Source organism: Varroa jacobsoni, unplaced genomic scaffold (genome assembly GCF_002532875.2).
Source record: "Varroa jacobsoni isolate VJ856 unplaced genomic scaffold, vjacob_1.0 scaffold_280, whole genome shotgun sequence".
NCBI lineage: Eukaryota > Metazoa > Arthropoda > Arachnida > Mesostigmata > Varroidae > Varroa > Varroa jacobsoni.
In genome coordinates this window covers 37,784-55,812 of record NW_019213182.1, presented here as the reverse complement: position 1 = coordinate 55,812, position 18,029 = coordinate 37,784, and the positions used below count along the sequence as shown (strand labels likewise).

The following is an 18,029-nucleotide window of genomic DNA, read 5'->3' as shown; positions in this document are numbered from 1 at the left end:
ATATATAATTACAATCAAGAGATTTTTGCGCTATACCGCATACATATGCAATATTTTATGTCTGGAATAAACATTTTAAAGAGGCCGGAGCGAAATTTATATGGGGTAACTAAAAGGCATAATTCTCAAGCACTGTATGGCTTAGGTAAACCTAAGATACTGCCAGTCGATTTGGGGATTTACTCAATGTACATCAACTAAATCAAAAGCCTTTGTTCCCGAAATCTACTTAATTGATATCGAGTAAACTGAATTTCAGTATTTTGACGAGAAAGACTATGTTTTTCCTAAGCTTGTGTGGCATCTGATCATTAGCACGCCGTTCGATCCGCTTGAGCCGGTTTGTAGGAAAATCGATCTTGCAACTGAGAAAGCATGTTGAAGCTCACTTGTACAAAGTATGAGTACTATCTCTGATCCGTTACTCTAACTAGCGGTCGCTTAAGCCGATCCAAGGGTATCCACCCAGGCGCGGTCAATGAACTACAAAGACTCATTGTGAAGGTCATGGTAGTCTTTTCCTTGGTGAGGCTGACCCCTTTAGCTGTTATCTTTATAAAATTCAGAAGTCCCGTTGTCGATACAAGAGCACATATAGTCATTCGACCACCGCTCAGAGAGGCTGCACACGTAATTTCACCTAACTCTATACTATTTTCGTTCAATGAGTGATGGCAGGATGCTGAAAACCCCCTATTAAGATCACTAGTAACGGAACCTTCTGGGTGAACACTTAACGGGTTACGAGCGTGGAGGTCATCCGGATGGGCGCTCGCGCAATAGCTTAACCTCACCTTTACGGCGCTTTTAAAGGAAGTACCTCATAGGAGTATCGCACAATCTCGTATCGACACAATCGTTTGCTATCAGGGTAAAGGGTACTTCCCAAAGGGCAGTTTTAGGTCAAATCGTTTCCGACAACGCAAAAAGGACAACTAGGTGCGTTCACCTCACCAACACGATGCTGCCTTGTATTGCTTGGCATTTTAACAAAAATTTCAATTAAAAGTGCGTTCATATATTATACGCAACGCTATTGTCATCTTGCTTAAGTCTAGACACTGGTTCGAAACTATCATAGATTCGTCTAATTATTCTAATATAATTCGAATTAATGAGTATTATCGATAAAACCATGAAGTTTACTGTTTCTTCACATAATTATATATTCATAGATTCGGTAGCGTCTGTGCCCCTCGAATGAACCGAAAACAGAAAAAAAAAAGTTCGGTAAAACGATTATATAAGGTTAGCGATTTTTGCTAGAGCCACCCCAGTGACCTGTGAGTGATGGACAAGACATATATTGCTTTGAACACACAATGACCCAAGCCAATTCTATACGTACGACCGCAGACAAAAGCGGCAATTGCAACTGTAATCATCTTCAAAGCATTGCACGTTCTTGCTATTATATAACATCTTACGAAGCAGACGACTAATTACTTCAACCCCTATTTCCTGGCTGGCCAATTCGTCACGCACGCCATTGGCTTTTATGGGCCTTCGTTAGTCAGCCATCATTTTGCTCCTGGTCCCCTTCCATCGATGAAAATTCTTTCCAAAGACATTTGTTCGTCATTCCTAAATCGTTGCCTGCCCCTTTTTTCTAATGAGCTTTATGGAAGACAAATTCTGCCCTCGGAGTTTGTGGCGTTCGCATGCATCGTCAGGGTAGTCAGCATTTCGGGTGGCACGAATTTAATCCAAGGCGACACCTTCTTCGTTAAAAGGATGCTAATTAGAAGGGTTCATAATTCTAATTGGAGTTTCTTTGGTATAATGCAAATTCTTACGTAACTATAACAGGAGACAAGCGTTGTTTTTAAGTGAGGGTACATACATTGGGTTTCAATTAATAAAATATCCGTAATTATATTTTAAAAAAATAATAAATAACTATAACCGATCGAGCTATTCGATTCTGTCGTAGAACCTTGCTCTGGCGTCGTTCAATTCATTTACATTTTATCGCCCATTGATCTGAATTACTTTTCACCATAACTCATCTACCCTGGGTTTAGTTCTACCCTAGTTCGAATTAGGTAGGAATTTAACTAACTGCTATTAGGTGAAAAGGATTTCGTAACGTTGCCCCCTGCACGTCAGGTTTCAAGCAACGGCGGAGGCAGCAGCTGTAGCAAACTCCGGTGTCGACAATGTCAAACGCTTCATTCTGTCGACGACCAGCTTCTTGTGTACAGGCGTCCGGCCGGCGCAGAACTTTTCACCTCGCAAGAGCTACTTCTTGCTTTCGTTTTTGACAGTTCGACACGGACTGAATCGTCGCCGCCGACGGTGACGGACTTGTTTTTGATGGCGTAGAAGTTCTAAAAGTCCCTACGCGCGGCAACTCTACGACACTCAGATGAGTGGTCCAACCTCACTGGAGGGTGACAACGATTTCACGTAACCTCCATACCAAGGTAAACGTAGCGTTTAAGTCAAACTAGAATTTTAAGAGCCTGCCAGCTTTCCAACAACACTCAGCGATCGCTGAGTCTAATCGCCTTTGGCTACGCGGACATAATTCAGTGCATTTGGAACGATACTCCTGAGAATCGGCAAACGTTTTTATTATGGGCTCTGACTCATAGTATGAAAATGATTGTGCAACTATGTGTGTGTGATATATAAGAGCCGCCACAAATGGCTGACTTTTATTATGGTTATGTCCTGGTGGCCTTTAGAATATGGAAAGCAGAGAGCAAATATAACAACGTTTTATCATATCAGATAGGCGCGCTTCCCATGTACATAATTCAAGTTTTCAGCTCAACTTACCAACAGCCATGGAACTGACAGGGCCATGTTAAAAAGTCGCTGTACGGGCCAACGAGTGACATGAACGTGCCTATTGTATTTTTTTTTTTTTACAATATCTCTCTGTGTATCCTGTACTTGTTTGGTAAAAAGCAATATTTAGCAATAAAAAGCACTTGGTTATACAACGAATTTCTAATTATCCCGCAGCATTCAAGGCTCATATACGTTTATCCTTGAACCCGGCTGAGATGGATTTCTATCATTGTTTCCTAGTGCATTCGTGCAGTGACGAAGCAAGCACTGATGTCACGCATCTCCTGAACACGTCGAACATATTGTGCCGTTCGTTCCGCCAACGAAGGCTGCTCGGCTGTGATAATTTAATATTGACTCATATACGCAGCAACATGCCATACGTGATAGGCCATAATATTGTTGTGATTGGTAGGGAAACGTTTGGCAGTGCCGGGTTTGTACGATTTGCTTCGGTGTTCTCCGAAGATTTCTAAGGACCACGAAAGACATTTTGTGTGTTGCTTGATGCCTGCGTGGTTCCTTTCTATGGTTCTTCATCAGGGATTCCTTGCCGTTAAGCAGGTAAGCCCAACTATGCATAATTTATCGTTACGAGAAAACCTAGCTTAAACACAGAATGTAGCAGTCGTTCTGAATAAATTTACGCTGTTGTGCACCTTAGTATGTGCACGTATAAGACGTGCAGGAGTTGTGAACAGTTGTTGTGATCAGACGCAGTGCAACAGAAACGCTTATCTATAGATGCAACCAAGTGCCTCTATTCCATTTCATTGTTAACTGCTGAAACTCAAATGCCGCTACGCTCCTTAAGTTAAAGTTAATGTTATTAGCTTTAACTTAATGTTATTAAGACCAATCATATTATCATATACTCATAGCAATCTTTATAGACAAGCATAGAATTTCTATTGACATAAATCGCTTTCACCTTGTGTGATCTCTGTGCCAGCTTTCGTCGAGGTAGAGGTAATGGCGATGTAAATAACACGTATCGAATTCTGCTATCACGATACACACACAGACAGACACTGTCTTACTACTCACGGACTGATGTTAGATCAATGAAGGTAACAGAGGCCATTTGCTCAAATCTCGCATCGTCTTCTTGTAGTATCCGTAACGGAGAAAAGATAACAAGGGCTCGTAAACTTTCCACAACAGTCGCGAACTTCTGAACCTAAAATTCAGTTAGGTTCCAATCAAGTTGCCGGCTAATACGCTTAGCGATCTGCTATTTCTTTTTATTCATTACTTATTATTAAGAATTAAAACCAGATCCTCTTTAATAAAGCTGAACAAGTACGTTGTCAGTATTATGATAAAATAAATAATGTCGTATTGAAAAGCGTTGCGTAAAGTCTACTCGTGTGACCAGACGACATGGTTTTTGTTTCCGCCACTAATCTTTATATGATTTCAGTGGGCGATCCCACAATGATAAGTTGTGCCGACCATCCGAGCAAAGCCTTCTGTATCCCTACCTCACCATTGAGCCGGGCCATTGCTATTGCCAGATGCCCTTTTGTTTGTTTAGCAGTACCGAGATCGTTTGCTAATGTCGCTAGTGGCCATTGTTGCTACGGTCGGGGCCTTCGTTACTCGAAAATCCCTTAGTATAGTTCTCCTCGTCAGTAACTCTTCATTGCAACTGGTACTTTGGTGTTGTCGCTATTTACTTTGTTCACCGCCAGTTCGGTGTGTCAACGGCCCGCACGGACATCCGAGCTTTCAGCATAGCGGGTTAGGTATCATACGAGGATAGGATGCGTCGCTTGCCTGGGCTAAAGACCGAATCTCTCGACGCATGGCTTTGCAGGATTCGTTTTCTCTAACCTTGACGCTCTTTGTTGGCCTGTCGCCGTTTCGTCCGGCCACATACCGGGATAGAAACACAGCAGCGTACTGCAATGCGAAGGGGAGAGCAGTGCCAAGCCCACAGTGCTACCTAACCTAGAGCAATGCAAGGGGAGGGAACAGACTCAAGCTCCATAGTGTAGCGGTTGATACCAGTATTTTCTTCGACTTACGGGATCGAAGCAAGAAGGAACTTCCCTTGTGGTTGCGGTTGAAAGAATAACATAAAATTTCAAATTTATGTGACGATATCAACACCGTCGACGCCGCCACAGTGCAAGGCTCCGACGACAAGAAGGTCTACTAAATAATTCACAAAGGATGTATCTGTTAAAGAGGTTTGCAGACGCGGTGCGATGTGGTCCTTCAGCAGAGCCTATCTACGCCGTCAACTCTTACGACCTTTACTTCTATTTTTTATGATTACAAGTACTGGACGGATACAAAGAAAAGTTGTAACTTACATTTAATGACCTTACTATCAGGAGCTGTAAGATTTAAATTCGGACGATCTGAAGCAGGGAACGCGTACCAACATTGTCAACGAAAGGCCCGCAGGGTAAAAAAAAGTCTGCGTGGCGAAGTTCAGCGAAAATTCAAAATTTCTTTGTTGAAAAGGGTGTGAAGTTGATCACGATCAGTTGAAAGTTTGATGTCACACCAATTAGTAAGTTGCAATAAATATTATAATTCGAAACGGTGTATGACTTTTATTATCGGAACTCCTAACAAATAACTTTCGAGATTATGTACATTACCGTCCGTTCATGAATTGTTTGGAAGTTTTCTAACCATTCGCCGCCTTAGTGGTTCGATAAGTTTTGACAAGAGGAATTTCAAGATGTAAAGAATAAACACATCTTTTAGAGTCTAGCTCCTCTAAAGCGTTTGCCCATGGGGCGATGACTTTGGGATAATCAGTCGGATCGTCAGCTGTCGTCGGCAGATTATCGTTCGATGATCTGATTGAAGCTGCACGATCAGAGTTAAGTCACGAAACTGACTGCGGACGCTTCGCTAACCAACAAGATTTCCTTCAGAAGCGCTCCTTTGTTGTGCGATCTATGTACTCTAGCAAAGTGATAACGTTCCTTCGATTTGATTTCTCTCTATTCCATGGCAGGGCCGCTGACTGTATATATGCCAAGTCCTTACCTTCGTCGGTACTTAATTGGCGCTGCGTGTTGCGACATTGCTTAATGTGTTCACGGTAATACCGAATCTAATTCGTATGTTGACATAAACTGTGAGTGGCTAGCAGACCTCAACAGGCCAACAAGGCTTGTTGGGCCTTTTTATTGGGTCGGATAAAATGAAAAAAACTGGGCCAGATCCTAGTGTTGGCAAGAAGCGTACACCCGCCGACGCCATGGTCAGCACGAGGCACTACTTGTTCAAGCGGTCACGAAACGAGAAAAACTGCTTTATAATGTGACGATTTCGTTCGGCTGTCTTAAGAATGCTATAAGAATCTGATAAATCAAATGAACCACAATGGGAGCTTTGTGAATAAGACATTGCCCCTAATAAGTCGCCTGCTTTTTATCTATCTCATTTTAAATAAGTGTTTCTTAGGAGCTCTGTCAATGTTTCTATATGAAATCTTTTTCTTTTTTATAATACAATTTCACCAGCTCATTTTTGAATACATATCGTGCCTTTCTCACGACCACTCTTCACAGCTGTCATGTTATACTAAGCCGTTCCCTATAGGCTGAGCAACGAGTCTGTCGATTTGTTTCCTCATGCTTTTAAAGAAGAAACAAAAACATCTCTGGCTTAGAAACACACAAGCATACGCATTTATCTCTACGCTACACAACGACCGTTCCGATCTTTTCAAAGAAAAAGAGTTCGTTTCCGAAGAGGGTAACAATTTCGAAAAGCAACTTTTTTCGCTTGATTTTCGCTGGCCACATTTGCCTGCCGTCGTCCTCAGGCCGCACGAAGCGAAATTCTTATGGGCCGTATGAACAAATCTGTCATAGGCACGTACAAGTTGGCGTTCGCTGAACAAAACGCTATAGCAATATCACATTTACACATACCGCTGAATGAGTTTGGCCTGTTTCTAGGCCGCTTATCGACAATACGCCTGCTCTAATCGGTAGTTTGCAGAAACCAACGAGATGGAATCTGTCACAAAAAACACGTTTATTTTAGTGCATGACAGAATTATCATTCTATGATGTATCGCTGTTGCTACCAGAGTCTGGCAGGTACTATCTTGTCTTGCGGCTGACAAGTTGCTGTTCGTGTGACTATCGAACAAAGAGATTCCGCCGTCAGATGTATGGACGGCCGAGCTGGTGAGACTGTGCTTCAAGAGTGTCAAATCGTTCGCCAGAGATTGTCGTATTTTTAGGGAAGACATACTTACTATCTAGAGTACCTTGTTTATTTGTTCATAACGTATAGTAGCGTAAACGGACGTTCGACCGACGATGGTGCGTCTAGCGCAAATAATGAAACTTCCCGAAAGGCAACACCGATGGATGAGAGAGTGACGGGTGAGTTCAAGGATCTATGCAAAAAATAGAGGCCAAATGTAGGAAACTAGTTGAAACGTAAATGCCCTTTTGATTCAATAGTGGCGTCGCCTGTAACGAGCGAATAAAGCACAATGTATCCTGCGTATCTAATTAGGTTACGCCAGCGCCCACTATATTTGTGAGGAGATATATGGAACAAATGCATTTGAAGGGAATTTCTACTGTCTATCTTGCGGAGCTTTATAATAGAATTAGTGAATCTAACTCATCGGATAACTCCAGTAGCAGACTCAGTTTCAGGAATGAATAGAAGGCTGAGCACTGGTCCGGATGTGGTGGCACGTACCTGCAGCATTTAGCGGAGTGCTAACACAGTTGAGATGAACACAAATTGGCAATACTGCTGAATCAACCCGATTTCTCAGCGACATAATTAGTATTTAAAGTGCTTCATTGAGGCAAAGTGGCGGTCAAATTTGAAATGATACAAAGCGTTCTTAGCTTGTCTTCACCGTGACATGGTCTAAGTGTAAACATGAGAACTATATAAATACGTTTACTCTGCCCGTGGAGAAGATAACTTAGCTTGCTACCTATTTAATTAGGCTTTATCCAAGTTACCATCTTTATCTACCTACCATGATGGGATGAATACGGGCTTTCATAGGTTCCATTTCTAAATTACATCGAAATAAGCAGTAACTTTTCTCCACAAGCGCGACCGAGTAAAATCGACGATAACAAAGCGAGACCAGATTGGATCGACTATCTGTATTTCTAAGTTTAGATGTTTCAGATACTATTATCTGGTTGGACGTCAGCGCCAGACGCCAGTCAGACAGATAAAGCATTTAGCTCACCAGATTGACACGCAACTGACCTTTCTCAGCAGAACGTGCCACGATGATTTGGCTAATAATAGTGAGTCTGATACTGACCGACGCTCGTAATATTCGCCCGTAATATAATCGTTCGATGGTCATTTCGGTACGAACGTTCACTATAATCGATATAAATAATGACATTCTTGCGAATGGTCCGTCTGACGTTCCGTGTCTGCTGAGAAAGAAAACAGATTTTGTAACAGTGGACCGAGGACACAGCAGGTCTGCTTCGTATTATGTGAGGTGCACTTGCCGCCTCTGGTAAAGGCGAGCCGACGACCTAGAATAGGCCAGCTCCCTGACACTTGACACACTACAAGCCGCGGTCCTTATCGGGTTGGGAGCTTCGTCCAGCACTGGCTGGGTGCTTTCTGATGATACCTCCTTCGGCATTAGTAAGCTCTTGTTATATTGAGTTCGCCCACACCAATCACTGCACTGAAACCAACACAGCCAGCCTTACCGATACTCATAAATCCTTGCGATTAGCGGTAACAGTAGTTGAACGCGTGCGCTGCACGTTGTGCCCACCGAGGGGTGAGTTCCTAACAAACGCACGACAGGGCAGAGTTGCTCAAGAGCACAAACCTCGTTACCGCTGCTCGTCTACATCTCTATAACAATTGGAATAGAACTACATAGTAAACACCGGGAACGCTTAACCTCACGTTGGCTTCTGCTTCTGTGCTAGTGGTCAACAGCAACAAGCCAACGGGGACTTCTTTCCTCGGAGATGAATTGTTAACCATAGAACAGAAGAGCGATACGGCGGATATTAATCGGAGGCGAGGTAGAGTGCATCGGAGCTTTTATTACTACAACTACTACTACTGGTACTTCTGAAAGCGCGAAGAGCTTCGTCTCGCGCAGAAAAGCAAACGTTTTGTGCAGACAACAACGCCGACGATGGTGGCGGCATTGGCGGTGGCTTTATCACAATGATGCGTCCTGCTGGCCGCCTCCACTGCATGCGGAGACAGCCGAATTGCTCAGCGAAGCATGAACTTTCCTTGCTTGGCTATATTACATCCCCACGAAATGCTACCAACTTGAACTTTTGAAATTTGGCGTTTTTTTTTCTTCACGTTTCTCTTTTTCTAAAACCTAAGCTTTTTTTCGCTGATAGATTGATTCATCGAGGTTTAGCCTGGACGGGGAGGCATTTAGTTAAGGGAGAATACTACGAGTACAACGAATGTTGGCAACGAAACTTGCTCTCTACTTCATTTGCATCGCAACATAGCATCTATCCGAATCTGTATACCGCCAGAATTGAGTTCGGCTGGATGATTCATATCGCGCCAACGCTGTCGCCGACTAGAGCCTACCGTGGCCGCATAGCGTTCCACCGCCATCCCTCGGTGAAAGACATTTTCAAAAAGGCGCGTGGTGCAAACCGCAACACTCGAAAATATTTTTTCGGATCATATGTTCCTCTCTAGACTGTTTGGTTCCTCTTATAGTTTTTTTTTTTTTTTTTTTTTTAACGTTATACGAGTCTATCCTACTTAATCTGAAAATCTAAGATACACCACATCATGCTAGTTACGGTTTTCATTTTACTCGTTATTAGCCATAGCTCAGCATAAGGCCTTTATTGAATTTTCTCTAATGAGCTAATATTGTGTTCTTACACACACACAAAAGTGCAATAGCTCGTTTGTATACTTCGGTAGATGTCAATTTCTGCGGACCCGTTTCAACGGTACATATACGGCAAACAGTTAAACTTTCTTAGAACCGATGTCTATAGAACCTAGACAGATGATCAGAGTTGCCCAGTAGGCAGATGAGACTGATAATGATAATCGTAACGGCCAATGTTACATTATCCCATACCCGCCTCGCCCAAGGTTACGAGAAAAAAGATCGATCGCCTGCTAGACAGACGAATGCATTGATCTGATGGAGAGGCAGGAAAACCAAAGCAGAATGGAATACGACGATTAAAGAGAGAACGGACACGACCCTGTTTTTTCACCCTGTCATGTAACTTTGTCCTGAGCACTACCTGTCAAGTACCTAGAGGAAGTCTACTTCCCGGGTCACGTCGACAGTCGCCTAGGGGGCAGGCTGCTTTGGCCGAGAATCTTTCGGGCAGCTTCTTGAACACTGATCACTTTTTAATTTCGAGGGCGTGTACGCTATAGACTTCACCGGCTGCTACTGCTGCAGAATTGGCATGGGACCTCAAAAGCGGTGCTGAGAATACAGGGTAACAGCTGAAGTCGTGGTTCACAGCGACACGTTGTAGTACGCTAATGGCTGTAGCCATAGTGAAAAAAATGAAGCAAGAAATAGATAGATAATGCTGAAAATGGTGCGACGGGGGCACACCGTCATCACGAACAGCGACGGCCATAGCAGGAACCGACTGTGGGCTGAAGATGTGAAGAATTCTAGTCAACACGAATCGGTCGACAGGCGATCGCGAGTCAAACGCACGAGATATGAACAAGACGTTTAGGCAGACAACGACGAGGCATTATGGACTGATGGGAACACCAACGGCTTTTCTGTGGCAAGACCATTACTTCCCTCAAATTACCCTTTCGCTTATCACAGAATGTGACGCAGTAGGCGCTCACAATGCTATGATCTGAGCCCGTCTCATATCAAGAAACCGTGTAACCGTGTACACAGTTTGAAAGATACCATTCACAGATACGAAACGTGGTCAGAGAACAGTTCGAGATCATCCCGTATCATCATGCCGTAGGCAAATATCCTATATATATATATATATATTTACGTAATTCATTCATCAGCTGCACGTGATAATTGAGAATAGATATTTGGACGAAATTGGCTGAACGTGGCAAAATGTGCATTTCGGGATGGATATGTTTATTATTAACAAAAAGTCGACCCTCGAAACAGTGACATGTTATAGTATTGGCGGCTTAATGTCCAGGAATACACTTGGTTTAGTGACCTAAACGGTCATGAAAAGCTTATGATTTTCTAACAAACTGCTGTCTTCTACTCATGATGATAGCGAATAAACCTACGTCCGTTAGAAAAATCATTTCAGCAAAATGAACGGCAATATATACTGGGCATCCTGTATGTACGGATATCGGTCAATAAAGCCAAGACGACGAAACTTTCATATACTAGCACACAGTTAGCAGAAATCACGCTTTCGTCCGATTATTCTAAACTATAAAACGGCCGACTAAAAATAATGACGTTCTATAAAACGTAGATACTGTGCCGAAGGCCTTTATGCCTACCGACTTAAAATAGCGCGAGATGATTAGGTGCATGCCGATGCTTTTGGTTAGACCAGCCAAATGTACAGGACCCGCGAGTGGTTATTGTCACCGGCATCGGTTTCTCTCGCCGCTGGTGCTCGGCACCAGCCATTCGTGTTGCCAGCGTACCAGGTTGACTCATTCAGGAACAGTTGGTCTGTCCTGTATCGTCTGGGAACGGGGTCGGCTCTCCCTGACTGCCTTGCACTATCGCTGTCAATCGACAGCGACAGAAAGAGCGGCAGTGGCGATATTGCACCGGTGCGATGAGGACCCGGGAGGGACTACCATCGCTCGAATAGTCCCTATTTTATGCAATAAGCGTGCACAACTTGCGGAAGTCGGTTGTGCAATGAGATCGGTATTGACATCATTCGCAGCGGCGACGATCGGCCAGCGGTAACGGTGCGCTATATTCGAGACAATGCGGCCGGAACCTCCAACGAACAATCAAAAGGACCATCAACAATAACATGGCGACTGGTTCACACAGTGAAAGGATGACGGTCGGTGTAACCCAGATTTGTGAACCACATGATGATTCGGCTCCGCCTGCAGCTCGTCACCACTACAGCAACTGGGTCACGAGATCGGTCGGCATTTTCGCATTGGGCTCGCCGCCAACCACTGGACAGGATGGAATGGGGTAGACCTAGGAATGATGACGAGCATGTGTTTGGAACAAGCGGCTAGTCAAGACTAGAAGCTACTGGTCAAAAAAGTACTACGGACGCTCGGATCTGAATCGCTAACTCCTACGCAGATATCTATTTAAGGAACATTGAGGGTCCATTAGTAGTGTCCAGCAGCAGCGAAAACTTCTCGCGTAACGAAGATGGCATATCGGGGTGCGAAGGGTCTATTTCGATAAGTCTAAAACATCTGGTTTATAATGGTATTCGTATTGCTGCAGCGCTGATAATGGAGTATAACATTGCAGCCTGGATCGGCAAATGCTTAACAAAAAAATAGAAATAGGTTGTTTTCTTTGATCTTTTATTTAAGGTATCTTCTTTAGATACCCTATAAGGTAAGGAGTACGTCGCCACTTAAACCAAGACTACTATGCCGAGATACTCTCAGACGCTGGAGTTGACCGAAGCAGAAGTGTGTGCCTATTTTTTATTGAGATACATAGTTTTCAACCAAGAGCTCTATTCTGCCCAAACGTTTGCGTAATAAAAAAAACATGAGCAGAACTGACCCGTTGACGTTTAGAAGGAAAGCAAACCGTCTAAAGTTTTTTTGTATTGTGTTAATGTCATATTGACCAGCAGTCCGGTGATGGTACAATCATGTTTAGAAAAGGTATCGATGATAACTTACTTAAAATTTAACTTATAGATTAATTCAGCTGTGAATGGGATCAGGGTCTCTAATGCGAACGGTCTTTCTTACCAACTGGCCACTATCGCTACCTGAAGAGAAAAATTACCGAGTGTTTTGTGTCAAAATCACATCGCTTCAACGAGGTACCACGTGAGGGGATCGTGGTTTACATCGTAGAGCTATAGTATACCAGCAAAGTTTACATATTCCCCATGACCTAATGATTTGATTGCAACATACTCTCAATTTTAAACCTAACTAGGTTTGATCCTGCTTGATAACAGATGCGGGGTTTGATGAAGCCGATATTCTATAGTCAGCGTCTGATTCAGCCATCTATAATGAGTATCGTCATAATACGATAACCTGTGATAGATTCATCGTACATTTTAGCTTATTTACCCAAACAGTCATGATAAGCAGCTACACAAATACCTCGACGTAAAAAAGATATAAGTTGTCAGCAAGTTCTCTCAACGAACACAGTGAATGCGAGGCGTGATGTGATTAGCCACATCGTAACTTCGGAATAGGTATAAGCTACCGCCTGACGTCTGATTAGTTTCTTCCTGTCTGCGTCCGACTGACAGGTCGTTTCGACAAGCATGGATAAATCGTGGAAATTGTTGTGGCCATCAGATGGCGCTTATGATCTTGCTGTCTCACAAGCTGGTTCACCATGTTGGCAGACGGCAAGCATCTCGCGTACGGTATCTACTAGACAACAGTATCTGGATTGTGTTTGTTCATGATTGGGCACGTACAATGTGGCACATACATGCTGGAACTTTTCTTATGATTCGTTCCTAAGAATGTATTTGAATAAACAAAGGACATTTTAAACAACGGTTGTTTACAAGTTATTTGTGTTCAGTGTGATTTCTGACGGTCGTATTTATTCAAGACAACCCATACTCATTGCGATTCAGAACCTAAAGGACTAGATAATTATTTTTTAACTTTTAACAGTGACCGTACATAAAACGATACTGGCAACTTAGGGGTATTAAATTTTGTTTGAAAAAAAAGCTTAACAGGCACGTAAGAGAGACCCTTTAGAAGTCTCAAAAAGACTAACCGCAACATTTGATGTTTTAATAGGCAATTAAAGGGCTGGATATTTCTGTATAAACAACCTAGGTATCTCAAAAATGACTTTTTGAGCCGTCTTGATCAATTTTCGAGCCCTTTAAGCCTGAATCCTATAGAGGACCGTCCGATTTGCCCCATGAGTATTTTTCTAGGATTCGTCAGAAGCCTCCTAAAAATTGGCGATCATTTAGACAGGTAATTTCGGGCAGAAAAATACGTTGGTACTCTTTTTAGCATTCGTCCGGCGTGAAAAGACTAAATAACAACAGCCAAACCCATTAAAGTAGATCCGCACCTGAATCATATTCAGTATTTTTCTAGGGTACTATGTGTGACGGATCAACACTGATTGTATAGACGCGTCTGCAGATATTTTCATTTACGATCTTCAAAGCAAGCATTTGACGGTACGACAACGTTTAAAGTGTACATGATAAAAGATACTTTGTATTTATATATATATACGCTATTATATGTCTCCCTTCTACATATGATCTATAATAGATTATTACACTTTATCACCATGCGTTAGATAAATTTCGTGTATTTTACACGGTGTTAACGAAGCAGTGAGTCGTTGGTGGCTGACATTTAGAGTGCTACAACATTGTGATGGATAGGTATCGAACATCAAGCCAATAGTTTTTCTCATAGTTTCAGTAGGACTACATCACTTTAGCTGATACCGTTTGAGCCTAACCTTCTGTTTCAATGACGAATAATTACTGGCGGCGGCAGCAGCAAGACCCCGCTATATCCATCCACCAACCATCTAGAAGCAGCTATATCCTCGAATAGTTGTTTTTTGCGGGGGTGAACTAGCTCTCTCGCTCGCAACCGGCAGCTAAAGAGAAAAGGATTTTAAAGTTCAAGATTACATGGTCGAGTGGCGTCAATCGGGGAGGTCCTAACCCGGCGCCAAAATTGAGCTTGCTTTTAACAGGGGGGGGGGGTGGTAGGCTGCTGGTTCTGGCGAGAAGTTGTTGGCGTCGCAGGGCACTGGAAGGATCTCGACAGGCTTAAAGGCATGACTGCCTTTGCCAGTGGATATACCGGAAGCTGTTATGCAACCGAGCGAAAAGCTAGGGCTGCTGCCTGAGTAGTAATGCCGGTAACGGCAGTGCTGCAGAAACGATGCCAGGCATCGGTCGAATTCGATCCGTTGTAGTTGAAGTATACCTATCTCCGACTATTAGGCTGTATGTATCTCGAGTACGCGAGACCGTATTGCCTATAGTTGACTGTATGTACAGAATGAGACTGCTGACTATATCGTATTATCTTTTCTAGAGAGGATTCATTCTTGCCGCCGCTGCTACAGCGGTCGACAATAGGTTAGTGCTGGCAAAAATTCGTTTTGGGGAAGCTTCTGAGAGTTTTCGATCGGTCAGACATAACAGCAGTGCACACGGCACAGTCAGATCTTCAGGGTAGAAGGATCTAGGTCATCGGTACCAGGAAGTGATCTAGCGAGATGCAGATCTCTCTCGCTCACTCTCCAGATGAACACCGAGGGAACTGATCCGTTTTCGCTCGCTGAGATCTCTCCGAGATGATGTCTCTGCTTTTTGGGGACAGCAGAAACAAACAGCAAGGCGCGTAAGCGCTCGTTCGTAACGACAAATTTCGTAACAACTGAAAACATAGTGACTAATGATTTCAGAGCCCATTTTCTTTTGTTAACTGCTGGGTTTTTTTGGTATTTTAACTGGTGTCAATTGCTGTTTGCAGACTCGCCCGTGCGGGTCGTTGTGGGCAGCAGTCGAGCCAGCCTGCGAACTAGAAAACTGCAATTATGTGGGTGGCGCCACCAATGACAATCGGATCGAAAAGAAGGACAAATTGGTATAAACAAATTGCTCCATATCGAAATTGACTTCAATAAATAAGTCAAAGTTGGCCTGTGCAACCGTATCGTCTAGAGCATCTTGCCGGAACAGCGAGTAGAATCTTCTAAAGGGAGCTGCAACAGCTGCATCGGCAATCGCAGACCACTAATACAACGCGTATATATAACACTTAGCTAATTTATATATAACAACATATATATATATAAATTAGCTAAGGTGTTCAAATAAAGCCAAAGCAACCGGCGAAACAATTGATTATGTTATCACCTACAGCATGGACATATTCGAATCGAGATTCTTTTTTTAAATAGGGCCTAGTTGTCTAGTCCTGTGATGTCCTTCGAAGAAAAAAAAACAGTTAATTAATTCGCAAATAACACCTTGTCTTACTGGATAACACTATCGTAATTTAGTTTCACATTGCCTTTACAGGTTGCGTAGCAAGCTATGTTAGTACTCAATGAGATAGACGTCTTGCCTTAGGTTTTGTATCCTAAAGAAGTCTTGCTTCGAGTTCTTTGTCAAGTATATGCATGTATGGTAGAGCAAACGTGAACAGACCCGAAGGATTATCATCTTCTTGCGATATTCGTCGATATGTTTTCATCCTGATCGTAGCACCTCTAGGTAGTCGATGCATAGCGGCACATCAAAGCGGAACACTGCTTCGCCCCTTTTCATCGTCAGAAACGATGTCTTTAGCGAGAATATCACAGGCACTATATTATGCGGTTTCTTTTTTCCTTCTGACCCTCGATCTCGATAATCGAGCCCCAACCTAAGCAAGCGTATCTATTACAGATGTATCGTGCAGGCGGAAAAGATCAAGCGACTCGTGGGTCCAGGTTTGCGCACGTTATCAACCTGAGACGAAGATGCAATTCACCGACAAGACGTATCAACACCATTAACGCTGCTAGAAGCTGCGGCCCTAGACGTACAGTTTGAGAGCAGAGAAACCTTCACGAAATGATATCTTCAAATAAAAGCCTACCCCTCAAATACTCGAACCATTGCCCGCACAGCTGGCTGCCTCAAGTCAACCAACGCAATGTAAAAAGGCCGCGTTAGTTCCGCTGAACTGATTCTCTCTCTCTGTCTCCATCGTCGTATCTTCTTCGTGCCGGAAACCGCACTCCGCCCTCGCAGTGATCGTAGCGCCGACCGCAATCGCGTGAGTTCGTCGATCTCACACCTCCTTGCTCTAGCGAGAGGCGTGGCGCGGAATCGCCACCGTCGGGAAATCGCGCTACTCAGTAGGTATCATCAGCGGTTGATCTTAATTAAACGAACCAATTTACCGGCCAAAGAGCTAGACGGTAGCTTTCGGACTACATGTTCAGCGGACATCGGGGTGCGTCTAGTAGCTGCCGGTTCGCTGCCACTACCTTGAACACCGAACAGCCACAAACTGCTCAGAGCTCGTCGATACTGGCCACTGCATAATCTGAGTCAAACTCGAACGCATCTATGAATACTGGAGTTTTCTGTTTCTGCCTCTATGTCTCGTTGTCTTTTTTCTTTAGTTCGCTGTCAATGATCTTTAGCTTTTTGAACGATCTGCAAGGCTCACCGAACGTGTAGGCGATAGTAGTCGGAGTCGTTTGAAGTTGTAGGCGTCGTCTGGGCTTGAATCGGTTTCGATAGAGGTGAGGTTCTCATCATACCTATTCCTTCTCTCGTATTCATACATATCCATACAGTCGTACATAGAAGGCAGGAAGAAAAACAGCCAAGCTTCTGTCGGTCACCGCGTTCCCGGAATGAGCGATGCTGATAGGTGTTACTTCTCCTCTCAACGGGGTCACCTACCAGCGTCTACTGAGCCCTACATAGCATGGACTAAAGATAGGCTGGCAATCTATCGACCGCTAGAAGCCATCGCATATATCTCTATGCGATCAAATTATAGATATACGTACCACAGTGTTCATCCAATAAACTTTTTACTTGACGCGCCATTGGCTCATCGTCGCCGGATGAAATCGCTTCCGAGCTCACTTTCTCGCGCAATGCTGGATCTGTACACCCGCCTTCGTCGTTTCGAACAACCGACCGACGGTGGCAGTACTATACTGTACAAGAAACAATATCGGCCTAAGATGGCCGACGGCTGTAACTCGGTCTATTCATATGTGTGTACGCTGCACAATGCTTCGTAGGTGTCCAATCAGTATAGCTCTGTTATTTCTGCTATAGCGACCACACACATCAGAGCTGAGTGTCGCCAGCCATCGCCCGAGAACCGCCTCTAATAACAGCAAGAAGTGACAATAACATCGACAACTTCTCGTTGAAGTGAAAGGTGTTATCAATAGAGCAAGAACCGTGTCAATTGGGTTACCCGAACAGAGTTTTCGTAATACCTTTTATCAAAATGCTACAAATTTCGATAGGTGTCTAAGTAATCCTGTGTCGATATGCTCGTAAGCAAGTTGTGGACCGAAAGCGAACGCAACTATGACCATT

General features: G+C 43.6%; 1 long non-coding RNA gene across 1 annotated transcript in view; it reads left to right on the top strand.

The window, feature by feature from the left end:
* Window positions 1-17,610, top strand: part of LOC147753709 (uncharacterized) — a 25,285-nt gene extending 7,675 nt beyond the window's left edge. Inside the window, exon 3 of the long non-coding RNA XR_015310383.1 lies at window positions 16,362-17,610. This is a non-coding gene — a long non-coding RNA (uncharacterized LOC147753709). The remainder of the gene's footprint in view (window positions 1-16,361) is intronic.
* Window positions 17,611-18,029: the final 419 nt, after the last annotated feature.